The sequence below is a fragment of the Nannobrachium achirus genome, assembly GCF_963921795.1.
Source record: "Nannobrachium achirus genome assembly, chromosome: 19".
Lineage (NCBI taxonomy): Eukaryota > Metazoa > Chordata > Actinopteri > Myctophiformes > Myctophidae > Nannobrachium > Nannobrachium achirus.
The window spans coordinates 16,876,553-16,891,454 of NC_137826.1; the positions used below are offsets into that span (position 1 = coordinate 16,876,553).

General features: G+C 42.4%; 1 protein-coding gene across 1 annotated transcript in view; it reads right to left on the reverse strand.

Annotated features, from left to right (window-relative positions):
* Nucleotides 1–14,902, reverse strand: part of robo3 (roundabout, axon guidance receptor, homolog 3) — a 245,976-nt gene that overhangs the window by 229,478 nt on the left and 1,596 nt on the right. The window lies entirely within an intron of this gene.

Consider the following 14,902-nt stretch of genomic DNA (forward strand, 5'->3'; position numbering starts at 1 on the left):
CATCGGGGGGCTTAAGCATGATGTTTATTTTTATATATTTTTTTACTTTAGAATAGCCAATTTTATCCCTTTCTTTTCCCCAAGTTAGTCATTATGCCAATTAAGCCTCCAGTCCCCACACATTTCTGTGCCACTGCTATTGTACTCCACTGGCTCACCTGCCACCGAGGAGCCCCCACTGGGAGGACCTCCGTCCTACTCCTCCCGTTCAACACCCCCTACTGACAGAAGCCGTACCAGCCCAGCGCAGTGACAAAGATCACCCTGCCCCAAACACGGACAATTGTGTTTGTAGACACTTGGCCAAGATAGATGGTTCAGGTACTTATATTACCACACCAATATTCTTCATTACCTGTATAGTGAAGTCGATGGGACAGTGAATATACAGTACAAATGGCCATAACCCTTTTTCACGATGTTCCCAGCAGAGCAGGCCTCTCATTCTGTGGACCATAATGACCAAACTAATAGATAAAACAGAAATAAAAAGTATGGCAAGACATCAAAGGTTCAACCCTATTCCTTGAGCTTTTTGGCCTGTGGGTCCCCGACTATTAACACTAGTCTTTTACTGTGTGTGTGATGCTCTGTTTTTCTAGTGCTGTGAGGACGAATCACAGCCACGAGACATTTGTAATCGATAACCATTGGTCCTTTGTGACAACTTTTCCTCGTCTATGACTTGGTCTACCAACTACAGTATGCTGCCTTGCAGGGAGTAGGGACAATGTGTCAGAGCAGGTCATCTGCCCAGGGTAATGGTGTATTGAGCTGTGGACAGGCTCGGGTCAGAAGGCCTTACTGGTTCAGCTGCTGAACACCTGGGGTCCTGTGGGAGCTATCAAACCCCTTCTTCTCCAGCCTCCCATGCCTCCTGGGGTGTCGCACTAAATTCTGGGCCCCGGGTACTAGGATTCACTTCAAATATTTTGTTCTTTAACTATTGAAAAATAGCAGATAAAGAAGTTCTTGTAGATCTGCTTGTAGAGCTGCTATTTTTGAAAAATCTTGGAAATGTGTACAAGTCTTTGAATATTTCAAATAGGTTTTTTGAAAAACCTATGTTTCTATGTCAGTGGTGCTCAAACTTTTTCATTTGAAGGACCCCCAAAATGATATGTATTTGGCCATCTCAAAATATTTAGTTCCAGGGACCCCCAGAAGCAAAATTTGAGTTACAAATGTCGCTTCAAAAATACATATATTCAAACATTTGCACACATTTTCATGACTTTTCAAAAATAGCAGGTCTACAAGCTCGCCGCACTGTGAGATGCTATTTTTCAATAGCTAAAGTGTAAAATTAAGGCCCCTCCACCTTGGGCCCTAGTAACTCAGTCCCACTTCCCCCTCCCCCCTTGTGACGCCCCTGCATGGCTCAGACATGACAGAGATCATTCCGGTGCCTCAGTAGGGACCATGTTTTAAAGAAGAACTTTCTTTGTCTTTTTCAGATTTATTTTTAACATTTGGAGAGCTACATAAAGCTGATATGATCCAAGTTCCAATATAGGAGTATACTGTACTGTAGTAGATATGGAAGTGGGAATTGAGAAAGACTAGTCCTTACATGAGCAGCATCACTGGTTTGATTTCTTATGTTCTATTCGATCAAATTATACTTTCAAAGCCACGAAGAAGCAAAAATACGTTATCTACCACATGAATAAATATTTAAATATGTAGATGAATATTTGTGAGATTTTTGCATTTTTATACTTAACAAAATAATATTTTTTGTTTCTATCATTTCCTATGTGGTGTCGGTAAACTAAATTATTACCAAGCAATTATTGTCTAATTTTAAATTCATAAGATGGTAATGAACTGAGGATTCTCCCTAATTCAAAAAGCTGTCTGTGATATTTAGATGTAATTGGGTAATGGTACCCAGCTGGTGACCATTTTGGAGGTCCTAAAAACTTAAAGCTGTATAGAACTCCTTAAGTATGTTCACATTCCTTTACCATGTCACATAAAAGGGCACATGTATTTAAAAAAAAAAGTTAATTAAGTATTAATTGAGTTTTGGGCTTGTTTTGATGTAAATAAATTCATTTGCAGCAGCTACAGCTTATATATCGGCTACAGCTTATAGCCAGAAGGACACATATTGCACACTTCTTGCAGTATACAGTAATACCTTCCCCAAAAGATGACACTTCAATGTTCATCTTATATGTACAATACATTAGAGAATAGAACATTGTTCTAATGTATAAGCAATTGTAGTCAACAAACCAGACACAGACTTTCCAGACAATACAAAAAACAAAGATCATCACTTCTCGACATCTAAACGCCTCGTGCGAGTGAAGGCTTGAACTTGGATTCCCTCACTTCTTCACCCTCTGTCCCTCCCTCCCTCCCTCCCTCCCTCCCTCCCTGCTCCATCCCTTTCAGGGCACAGAGGCGTGACATGACTTTGACCCTGACCTCTCTCTAGTCTCTACCTGGATGTTTTGTTTCCAGCGGGTGGAGATCAGATGGTTTTGGTCATTACGCCGCCTTTCATTAGGTCTCCTGCCTCGATCCACACCAAGCTAATGAGACAGTGGTTAATGTCCAAAGTCCCGGATCTGCCCCTGGTGTAAGGAGTGGGTGTGTTGGGGCAAGACGAGCCAAATTACCCCCGTGTCTCGCTCAGGGATGGCACCTGGGCCCCCCTGTCGCTGGGGGGAGGTTAACCCAGGGTAGAGCATTCCACTGGGGGAAAGGACTGCTGGACCCAGCTGGAGGAAGTTAAGGAGCTAAATACTGATTGGGATAGCATGGATATAGGGATTTGAGGGGCTCCAGCATCAGAGAATGAAAGAGCCTACAGGGACAGCAAGGGATTCTTTTTTAAGAACATAAAGAAATTCAAAATGAATGGCCTGCCTGTCAAGTCAGCTGGTAGATTAACTCATTACAAAAAAAAACCTGACTTATTTTCTTTTGTAATTAAAGGGTAACAAACACTAAGTACATTGTAGTTTGTTGCATTGTAGGTTACAAACTACAGATAAGAAGCCCAAAACCACGGCAGTAAGCATCACATTAAAAAAGGAAAATAACAATAGGCCTACAATTAAAGCCATACTGTGTAAGATGCCCAACTAGTGGTCATTAGCCCTATAGCAAACCGCGGTCGCGTCCGCGTCTTTCGGACGTTTTTCGTACCTTCAGACCCCCGCGTCTGCCTCCACCTCGCTGAGATCTATCTTTTAAGGGGTCCCTTGTTCCTGTGCGTTCAGTAATTCCAGAGATACGGACTCCTTCACCCTGCCTGGTAGGCGAAATTACCTAGAGAAGGGATGGTACAAACGGGCGACAACAAATATGGCTGCCATAGCGACCCCACTTCAAGATGCGCTGTGATTGGCCGGCAGTTGTATAACCCTCGCTGTGATTGGCCGGTAGTGTGATGACGCAATTTTGGCGCGAGATCCGGTCCACGGCAAGGATCTCAGTTTACATACAGAGAAGGCTTTACAGGCTGAAATTCACGGCGCGGATCTTCTAAAACTTTTGTGATTTAATAGTTAGGAGAATTTTAAGATTTGTTTTATAAAAAAAGTTACATAGTACAACTTTAATAATAATGAATAAGAATTGTAAATTGTTGCAAATTGGCAACAAAATATAAGAACCCTCATTTGTGTGGGTGAAATATAATAGTCTCTCTCTCTTCTCCCTCTCACACACCCTCTCTCCCCCACTCTTCTCTCTCACTGATTGAGATCTGGTCTGACATCACATCACATACCGTTGCCTAACAATGCCGATATAAACTGCACATACATTCAACTTTTCACCCCTGTCTGTCTGTCTGTCTGTGCGAGTCTGCAAGCCTGTCTGGCCCCAACAGAACCCAGCATTGTGAGTTGATCTGGGCCAGGCTCAGGTGAAAACAATTACGCCATGGCTCTGTCAGGCCGGCTACAGACCTAAAGGCACAAAAACGAGTGCGTTTCGTGGGGGGGAGGTGGGGGGCAGACACAGCACAATGCATTCCAGATGGAAGTCGAGTGGTTTGAAGTCGAGTGCGAGTCGTGTGGTGTTGTGTGGTTGCGTCCAACTTGCTCACGACTCGCACTAGACTTCAAACCACTCGACTTCCATCCGCAATGCATTGTGCTGTCTCTGCCCCCCGCCTCCCCCACACAACTCTCACTCAACTTGTGCGTTCCAGTCTGAGTGCAGCCTCAGAGGATCTTTATGTGTGTGTGTGTGTGTGTGTGTGTGTGTGTGTGTGTGTGTGTGTGTGTGTGTGTGTGTGTGTGTGTGTGTGTGTGTGTGCTGCTGTGCACGTGGCAGTACAGTTGACATCGACAGTCAAACAGACAAGCCTTGTAGAAGTGCAGGGCAGGAGTCGGGAGAAGCACAAGTGGTCGTGCAAGGACGGTGACAGTCAAACACACAAACCACTGCAGAGCACAGTCAAGAGTCAACGAGAAACACAAGAGGCTGCACAAGGATACTGATAGTCAAACAGAAACAACGTGGCGGGGAACAGGCAAGCGCCAAACGCAAGTATGTGTCAGTGAGTGTTGCACATAACTCGAGGACCGTCCGTCCGATCAACTTCGCACTTCACACTGTCTGTCTGTCTGTCTGTGTCACTTTTAAGTTCACTAAGGCCGGCTACAGACCTAAAGGCACAAAGTCTAGTGAGAGTTGTGTGGGGGGAGCGGGGGGCAGAGACAGCACAATGCATTCCGGATGGAAGTCACATGGTTTGAGTGCTTGTGAGAGTCCTGTGGTGTTGCTTAAGCACTTGCACACAAGCACACAAGCACAAGCACACAAGCACAGGGACTGTTGTAGGCAAGCATTAGAGGGCAGACCAGCTGCACTTGATGAGACAGAAGGGCAGGGTTCAACTGCCAACCAATAGGACAGAGAGGCCATGATGCAATCCCACACAGGTGTGTTCACTTGTAGTTTAGTACTCCACTCCACAGTAGCAGAGCCTGTCTGCACTGCAGTGACATGAAACCTCCATTTCAGAACGAAAAATATTATAAATAAATTAAAGTTAAGTGTGTGTAACAGTAAACATTCGACAATAACAATGAATATTACAAATATTTCTTTACATGTCATACATGGTGACAGTGATGCCTACACAGATGCAATTGATTGAATGTGCTATTCATAATAAAATGAAAGCTTTATATAGTGGTGAAAAAAATACTCAAAATGATTGCTTAAATAAAAGTATCAATACTGAAACATACAAATATTTTGTTAAAAGTAACTTTTTTAAATAGCAGATCTACAAGCTCACAACGTGTCGCATGGTGGCACGCTGTGAGCTTGTAAATCCATTTTACCTGTCACCAAAAAGCAGCAGGTACTCTGCCTTCACCCGATGACACCTCCAAAAGAACTACATGGCCAAATACCATATCTGCTTCCTCCTCAAGCAGAACCGCCCACTTCCGCAAAGCATTGTGGGAAATGTATTCTTTTTTGGAACAGACTTTGACTGAACACACAACTTTGACTGAACTTTTAAAAAAAAGTGCGTCTCAGTGTGAGTGCAGCCTGAGAGGTTCCCTGATCTACAGTTCTACACACTACATAGGGTGTGTCCTATGACACTAATGACTCCGCTCCTACAGCTGCCAATGGTCTGTTTTGTGTGTGTGCGCACGTGTATGCACTCGTCGCTGTTGCAGGGGATGCCGATGTGAAACTGTAGTGGGGCAAATTAGACTGTGGTATAGCTAAAAACTGTTGAAATGTATCTAAACAGAGTCATTATGTTGTGGGGTGGAGTTGTGTTGTTGTCATCAGAAATGGACATACCGGTAGTATATTACACTTCAGAATGTTGCCAAATGGCACCAAAATGTGGAATGCCCTGACACCATCCAATAATGGAGTAAAACTGGTGTTTCTTTAAAAGAAATCCTGAAAAAACATCTATCAGGAGACCAAAAGGAGAGCTAAATGTAAATTTACCATCTCTTTTGTATGTAAAATGTTTTTAGTTGTTGATGTCATTTATTATTGCGACTGTAGTTCACTACTTCGTATGAAAGCCTCCAACTCATGTCTGTCACTCTTCTGACATCTGTCTGTCACTGTAAATGAATTCCGTCCATGTCCCTTTTATGCCCATATATGGAGATCCCTGATGTCATCAATATCATCCCAGGTCAGCAGAAGGATATAGCTGATCCTTTCCGACATCACACTGATGTAGCAAATTTGGGAGCGTGTCAATATTGTGACATAGCATCTGTTTGACGGTCCATTCTTTCGACGCAGGTCAATGTTAACCTGGTGAATTGCTAACCTGCCGACGTGGGCGAATGTTAAACCTCTATGCCTAAACCTAAGCCTACCCTAACCCCAACCTCGGTAACTGTGATGCGTGTGAGTAGCTAACCTGCCGATGCTGCCGACACATTGAAAGAGCGAGATTTTACTGCAAATGTGTCCCTTTTATGCCCATATATGGAGAACCCTGATGTCATCAATATTAAGCCCATGTGCGTCACAGTACGTGACACCTCATCCCAGCTCATCCATATTTGGGAAAATATGGCCACATTTTGTTCAACTTAAACCACCAAGCGCAACGCAAAGTCAAACTTGCAAATGAATTCTGTCCTTGTCCATTTTATACCCATATACGGAGATCCCTGATGTCATCAATATTAAGCCAATATCTAGCATATCTGGGAATGCCCATATATGGACATATCGTGTCAGTCTCATGTTGTCTATGACTTCAAACATCTATGATGTCAGACGTGAGTCATCTCCATATTAATATGTTGATGAATTGAATACAATACACGCAATGGACACCAGTTGCCAGGACTTTTTTTGTTGGCCTTAATGTCTTACTGTAACACGTGCTGTTTACATTTCTGGCTAGTAAAGTATTCAGTCATGAGGAATTCACGTCCCACTTCTATCAAATCTTTTTTCAGCTCATTTCCTTCAGCAATACTTTTATCATAGTTTTGTCCATATTGGTGAAGTATCTAAAAGTGTGTGTTTCTAAAGTTTCTGAAGTGTTTCTACACTATAGCTCCTACAGGCGCACACCTACAGTACATGCACGCTCAGAGAGGAGAGAGTGCATGAGAATGAGAAGAGCGTGCGTGTGAAAGAGACACATGCAGTGTGCTGTCACTCCGTCAGACAGTTTGAGGTTGCTTTCATGTGCACACGGCCAATTTGTGTTTGTCACGGAGCAGCTGCTCATTTTCCCCTCCACGAGCTCATTAAACAGGCAGTGCCACAGGCCTATTACCCCTAGATAATGATCATTGGGCATTATGGTTGTATCCTGTTTGTTTGTTTTCTCTTCCAAAAACTGTAAATATATCAAAAGGGTGTACTTATGTGGACTCACACAACAGCTCTTTAAGAATTGGCAGCCTGGGGACTGGGAAAAGCAATCTTGCTACCCGTCTGCTTTGCCAAATGAAAATAGCAACCTTTTTTCTTTATTTATTTTGTACTCTTCACAACAACTGTAGCATTGTACGTGTGTGGATTACATAGATTATAAATAAGTTCTCTCCACTATACTGTACATTTCCTTATTGTTGAGGTGCATTGACACATTGGGCGCGACACATCCTTTTCAATTAAATATTATTAATATTAATGTGATCATGGGAGATACATGGTCTTTCTATTCGCATGTTTGCCAAATAAGCTTGCAGCTCACCAAAAGATAATACTCAGGCAAGACATCCTTGCAGAGAGGCCGGTGGCTCTGAGATGATTCACAAATAACATTTGGAAACGATTTGGAATATATTCAAGATTTGAGTTCCTTGGCCTGACACTGATCGGTGGTAACCTGACTGCGCCAGATAATGGCAGCAGTGCTGCGTATGCCTGGTTGCATACCGCTCTGCTTACCATCATCTGGGATCGTTCGGGCAGACTCGATGTAAGGGGCCATTTTTTCAAATTCTTTAGCAGGTGATTGGATGGGGCCGTCTCTCTATCACAGTCTGGGAGTGCCAACTCCAACCACTCATCCGCCTCCTGGGTTTCCACGTGGTCTGCAATCAGACTCTATTGGTTCAGAGCCGCTCAGAGCCCGCCCGTAGCTGCCGCTGATTGGTCCGTCCCAGGGCTTTACGAGTGTGATCAACTCTCCCAGAGAGATCTCAGATGGTAAAGTAGGGCGGTACACACTACTGCCACCATCTGGCGCAAGTCAGGTTAGATCGTGGTAGTTTCTGAAATGACCTGTACACACTGTGATAGCAATACTCTGATGTAGGTTCACACACACACACACACACACACACACACACACACACACACACACACACACACACACACACACACACACACACACACACACACACACACACACACACACACACACACACACACACACACACACACACACACACACACACACACACACACACACACACACACACACACACACACACACACACACACACACACACACACACACACACACACACACACACACACACAAATGTAATTGAATTGTATATTTTAATGTATACATGCTTTTCTGCTGTTGGCTATCCATTCACGTCATTCACAAGGGTGACTAGATGTCCCAAAATCCTAGCATATTTTCTTTATGTAATTACAGTGGTCTTCTTTGATAAAATTATGTAGTCTATAAACACAACAGGCTATAATCATGACAAAACAAAGTGGTCACTGGTCAGTTGTGCCTTGTTGCTCTCTGCTGTTTGTGTGACAACATGAACATTCAGGTTGGTCACAAATAGTTTTATCCTGTTTGAAAGTGATTTTCATGTTGTGTTGGAAATGGGCTATTGCCATTTAGAATGAATACCTCACAGCCACTGCGGTGGAGCCGGTCGGACGTCAATGTGACGGCGTCAATGAAGCCGTCATGACGCAGAGCAACACAACGCCCCTTGTGGAGCCCTGGCCTGAGTGGCAAAAAACTACTTTCTGGCCTTGATATCCAAACAGAAAAGTCCTATCTGATTGCATTAAACAACGTTAAACGATGTTAGACTCACTTTGACACCAACTTTGCCATTCCCTCTTCAGTATGCATGCGCATACCCTCATACTTGTTTTTACCACTTTGTAAAAGGACAAAAGTACAAACTACTTTAAAAGTAATAGCTAATAAGCCAAGCATTGCTTTTACATAGGTTTTACTTTACTTTTTATTTCGCTCTCATATACTTATTTTTTAATGTTTCTATTCTCATGTCTGTATTCTTATCTGTTTTATATTCATATGTTTATATATATTTATATATATGTATATGTTTTTATACCATATATGTATATATAGATATTTATGTGAAATAGTTTTTCTTTTTCTTCTCCTTTCCTTATTTCTTTTAAATGTATTTTGATCTGTGAAGCGCATTGGGCTGCACTCGCTGTATGAAATGTGCTATATAAATAAAGATTGATTGATTGATTGATTGATATATGTAATAGTATCTAATTCACTTTTTGCGCTAAAGTTAACACCCCTGAAATGACAGTAGAAATGAGTGAAACCAGTAATCCCTGTGATTAGTTTAGGGGTGTAAAGCAACAGAGCAAAGTCATATCCTTTTCATAATCTCTCCAGACAGACTGTTGGCTCACGCAATTTTCAACAGTCCGTGCAACAGAAGTGTGAAGTAACTACAGCGGATGACCCCACCCCCACACACACTTTAGTTTCATCTTTACAGTCGCATAAATCAGTGGTTCTCAACCTTTTCAGGCTGTGACCCCCAAAATAATCATATTTTAACTGGGGACCCCCACCCTGACGAGCACTAAGAGTTGAGGCATTACATTTTCTATGTTGTGAAAATAGCAGATCTACACGCTCACGCCTCGCATGTAGATCGTCTATTTTCACAATTTCTGCCTTTAATATTTGACAATTTGACAATGTTTAATTTGTCACTAGACCAATGTTTAATTTGATACTAGAGGTATCAAAAAGTCATTAAATTATCACTTTATAAATGTACCTGTACCCTCTATAGACTCAAACTTTATGTTGGTTTGTTTACTGTTGAGTGGGAAACAATGTTTCACATTAAGTTAATCACCTGGGGACCCCCCAAAATAAATTGGGGACCCCCTGGGGACCCCCCTGGGGACCCCACCAGTGGTTGAGAACCACTGGTGTAAATAAGTCCTATAGGCCTACTCTAAATCAAATTAGTTGAAGTATATCTAGCTTGCTCCTTAGCAGAAATGGAAATTCAAATATTTTAAACATATTTTAACACATCTCAGTGAGTGGAAATGACAAATGGATATCTGCTTCCTATCGCGATTTTCAGGAAGCAAAGTTACAGACTCTATAGCTTTCGAATATTGTGGAAGAGCTGTCTGGCGTGAGAGACTTTTATAACCTCAAAGTCATTTTGGGCTGAAATGGAATGGAGAGAGGCATTCCATCACCAGCAATCTTCTTCAGTGAGTCCCTGTGTGATTTGGCTGGTACACAGCAAAATCCTCGATCAATTTAAATGTAAATCTGAGAGTGTACAACTATATATATCTAACAAAATGGACATATACGGTTACATTTTTGGTTACATTTGTAGTACACCCTCAGAGCTAAATTAACACTGAGGATTTAACAGTGATTTATGCCTTCAAGAAACAGCACCAAGAGTACTGTAATGGTCATCTCATATGGTCACACGACTGCAGGGTAATGAACCTGATGGGAATTTGATGGAGCCTTCCTGATACTAGCCTGACTTCAAAAACATACCTTTAACATGATGCAGGGCTGGCAGCACTGCTTTACAGACAGTCACTAAAATGAATTGAATTTAAAAATGTTGTTTATAAATGCCGCCTCATTGACCTCATAATCACTTTATTAAAGAAAAACACATTATGTGATAACCTACGGTCGCCACTCGCCATTATAGTGTTTTACTTGTACCAAATAATGACATAACATTATAGGTAAATATCCAATATATGAATACTATACATATAAATATTGGTTATATCCATTTAGATGTTTGCCTATGGTTCTACGAGTGTTAGAGACCAATGAGGTGAACAGCTGGCTCTCAAGTTATTTGTCTATCATGAAATTGTGCAGCAGGAGCATGTTCATTCAAATTCGCCTCACAGCTAAAAGGCCCTGGGATGGCTGTGGGCGTGTTCTCTCCTCCATGTCATCATTGGCCCATACGCTAGGTGGGGTTGGCTAAAGGGCCTTTCTGTGTGGAGTTTACATGTTCTCCCTGTAGGGCCCTCACTAAAAGAATGCAGTAATCCTGGTCTCTATACTGCCCCCTGGCCAGCTGAGGAGTCTGATGGAGGGGAAAGGAACTGGCTGGAATAACGTGTTCCTTCCACGCGCTACGTCCGACCAGGGAAACTTCCCCCTGTCAGGGGATAGAAGCGGCCTGCTCACTCCCCATGCATTGAAAGAAGCATGAGCTCGGTTCGGGGCTCTCCCCAGGTTGGCAGAGGGAGAGTAAAGATTACAGCTTAGGCAATTGCCACTGGGTGAAAAATGGGTTACAAAATCGTAGGATAAATATAAATAAAGCCAATTATAGCAATATTATAGCATTTTAATATTGTCACACTTAAACATGAGGGACAACGTGTAAAAAGACTGCAGCTCTGATCATCTGATGGTTGGAAAGAAATCATTAAATTATACCTGACACTCTGCAGTTTAGCTTCATGATCATCGTGTCATCTGACAATTCAAGAATAATGGTTCAATACCATTGCGTTGGGATGTGCCTACGTGTTAAGTGAATTCACTTGAGGGCATTATTTCCTGGCTCTGTCATCTGTGCTGTGGCTCAAAGGGAACAGATGTGGCCCATTCAAATACTTACACTGTGAAATAAATCCATCACTCAACTAAAAGACCAAATTGTTCACTACAGTACCTTTTGGTTGCACAAGACTGCAATTGAATCTATGGGTAACCATGAATCAATATAGACAGAGTTTGTAAAAATATAGCCATCCTTTCTGAGAGTTTATGAAGGAAATGGATTAAGCATTTCAAAGATACAAATTCAAGAGGAAAAGTGAAACTGATGAAAAATGAGCATTCATAACAAGTAATAATGCAAGCCCTCTGGCAAATACCATTCCCTAGAAATCTATTATAATAAGATGAATTAATATAATAACACAACTTTGGCTTATGATCACAGATATTACACAATTACAAGAGATACATAGCTTTATGTTGGAAATGTCTCTAGTACTGGACCCAGGTCCTGAAAATGTATGAATAAACCTACACCTCATTAATTTTAAGTTATGTCCGCACATGTTCACAAAATATTAGCTGCCTCTTGATGGTTCATAGAGTAACACAAATCCCCAATATTTTGTTCTAATTTGCATTTTAAAATATTCTGTCAAATTAGTAATACTTGGCCTTATCATTCCTTAATTTGCTTCTGAGGAAGTACTTCCTACCAATTTCTAATTGAGATTCTGGAAATACATTCTCAATGATGTTCAGGGGTTTAGTATTTCTTGGAAGGATACCAGGCAAACCAGACCCCACACATTAAAATCCTCCGTGTTCATTTGAAACTAATATGAGAGTTTACAACAGTAACCAAATGGACCAATTTGGTTAAATGCTAAGGATTTTACTGTGCACCACCACCCATATACCCTCACATTTGTTTCTTTAAAATATAATAACAGAAATTGAGTAAGGAAGAGACAGGAGATAGAAGGTAGTAGTAGGACTTTACATCGTTTTTCGTCATCGTGGTTCAAGAGTTCAGGATCTAAACAACTGCACAATCTCTGGGCACAAAATCTTTAACAAATATTCCCCCCCAAAAAAACATAAACAGTAAGCATTTGGGTCATATTTCCTCTGCCTCTCTGACAGCTGTGTCTTACAACTCACTGACAGCCTCAATATTTAAATGTTACGGGGCCCTGGTTTTCCCCTGTCCTTGACCTTTCTCAGACAGCCATTGCACAGACTTTGTCAAAACAGATTTTACTGTCCCTTCGGCCAGGTCAGTGACCCCACTGACCACAGACAGACTGAAAGCCAAACACTGGACAGCTGGCAAAGCTGGCCGAATTGACTTTTGGTCCCTGAAGGAAAGCTAATCAAACACTGTCATGGAGGAGATGAGCTAACAATGACACAATCCATCAATCGGCCCATCGAGTGACCAATTATATACTCGCCGTCCAATAAAATGTCCCTTTCATCCACCAGTAATAAAGGTGTCCTTTTGGACTCTGCTCCCTTGATCCAAGAGAGTGGCACAACAATGACGTTTGGTAGCAGGCAGCAGGTCAAAACAGAGAAATGATTGGTCGCCTGAAAACAGGGATGTGCTGGGCCCCTGATTCAGCCCGGGAAAAAGAGTTGGAGAGGCCCTCATTGCGCATAGAGAGAGATCTCTCTCTTTAGCGCTGCTGCTAGATTTGACAAAGTGACAAGCCAGTGGGCCAATTACATGAGTTATATTTCGTTGTTGTCGGGTGGAAACCTTGTATGTCCAAAACCGTTTGTTTTGTATTTATCGTTTTAAAAATGATTTAAACTAGTGAAAACAGCCGATCTACAAGCACACAACGCCTCGCGGTGCGAGGCGTTGTGTGCTTGTAGATATAGTGCGACGATCCGCAGGATCAAAGCTAGTTCGGTGGGCGATCACAAGGTGGCGCGTGCCGCTGCGGGGGGCCGGGACACTGGGTCCTGGGTCCCGCCCCCCCCCCCCCCTACCCAGGGTTCATTTAGGTGGGTCTGCTAGTAGGTCATTCATGTTGCGCTAGCTGCTGCCCCGCCACCACCCCAGCGCCACCGTCAGGTTCTGCTTCAGACCCCCGTGGGGGGTCTCGGGTCATAGCTCGCTGTAATAAGATTATGCCCTCGATACTCATGGCAACATGGGGATCGTGGGACAGCGAGAAATGGCCCGAGGCAGAACCCATGCCAATCTAATGCTCTTACTTAGGTAGGTCATATAGATATTATGCTGTCTTTCATAGTAGTGCTCACTGTATGCCATGCTGTGTGATGCTTGCCTGCTGCCTCCATTCTTGTCTAATAAAGTATACCTAAACCTAGTGATCGTCTCCTGAACTGCTGTTTTCACTACTTTTGTGCAAACAGTTTAATTTTTACTTTTGTGCAAACAGTTTAATTTTTTCCTAATGGCCGGCCTGGACCGGCCGGGAATGAACCGGCCGTTCGGTAGTTGTCCAGATTTTCCCAATGGCCAGCACGTCCCTGGGCAGCAGGTCAAAACAGAGAAATGATTGGTCGCCTGAAAACCTCCAGTAAGTAGGGCCTCGACATGCTAGCTTATCTTACATGAAGGCATGGTATGCTTCACTGCTTTCTCTCTAGAACACATCATGCAAACTTGAGAGACATGTGCGCAGTGATAGGTGTTAGGTAAACACTCAATCAATCACTCATCTGTCACACACACATACACTTACACAGCCATCGACTCGCATGCTCAATCGCACGCACACATGCAGCTTAAATTTCCTGTATCATACCTTCATTTATGCTTGTATAAAGACCTTCCTTGTCCTTCTGAATGCAATGTCTACTATATCAACTCTGAAGACCAACTGCAATAAGTAAGCTAAAGCAGTTGTACATATTTTTTGCCAGGATTGTATGGGACATTATGGGAAACAGAGGACAGAACTCTGCCTTTGAGAAAAACAAACAGCAAAGTAGATAGAGGTAGAGAGATAGAGGCCTAAATGTTCAAATAACACCATAAATGCTCTACAACTTCATATCATAGCCTAAATCCTTTTGTGCAACTTGATGGGGTTCATGAGATGAATACCAGAGATGGAGCATTTGCTTTTCCAAATCTTTAGATACTGTCTAGATCTTTTCATTATTTTGTTTTAAAAATATATTTTGATTAAAAAAAGGCCCATTGCTTTT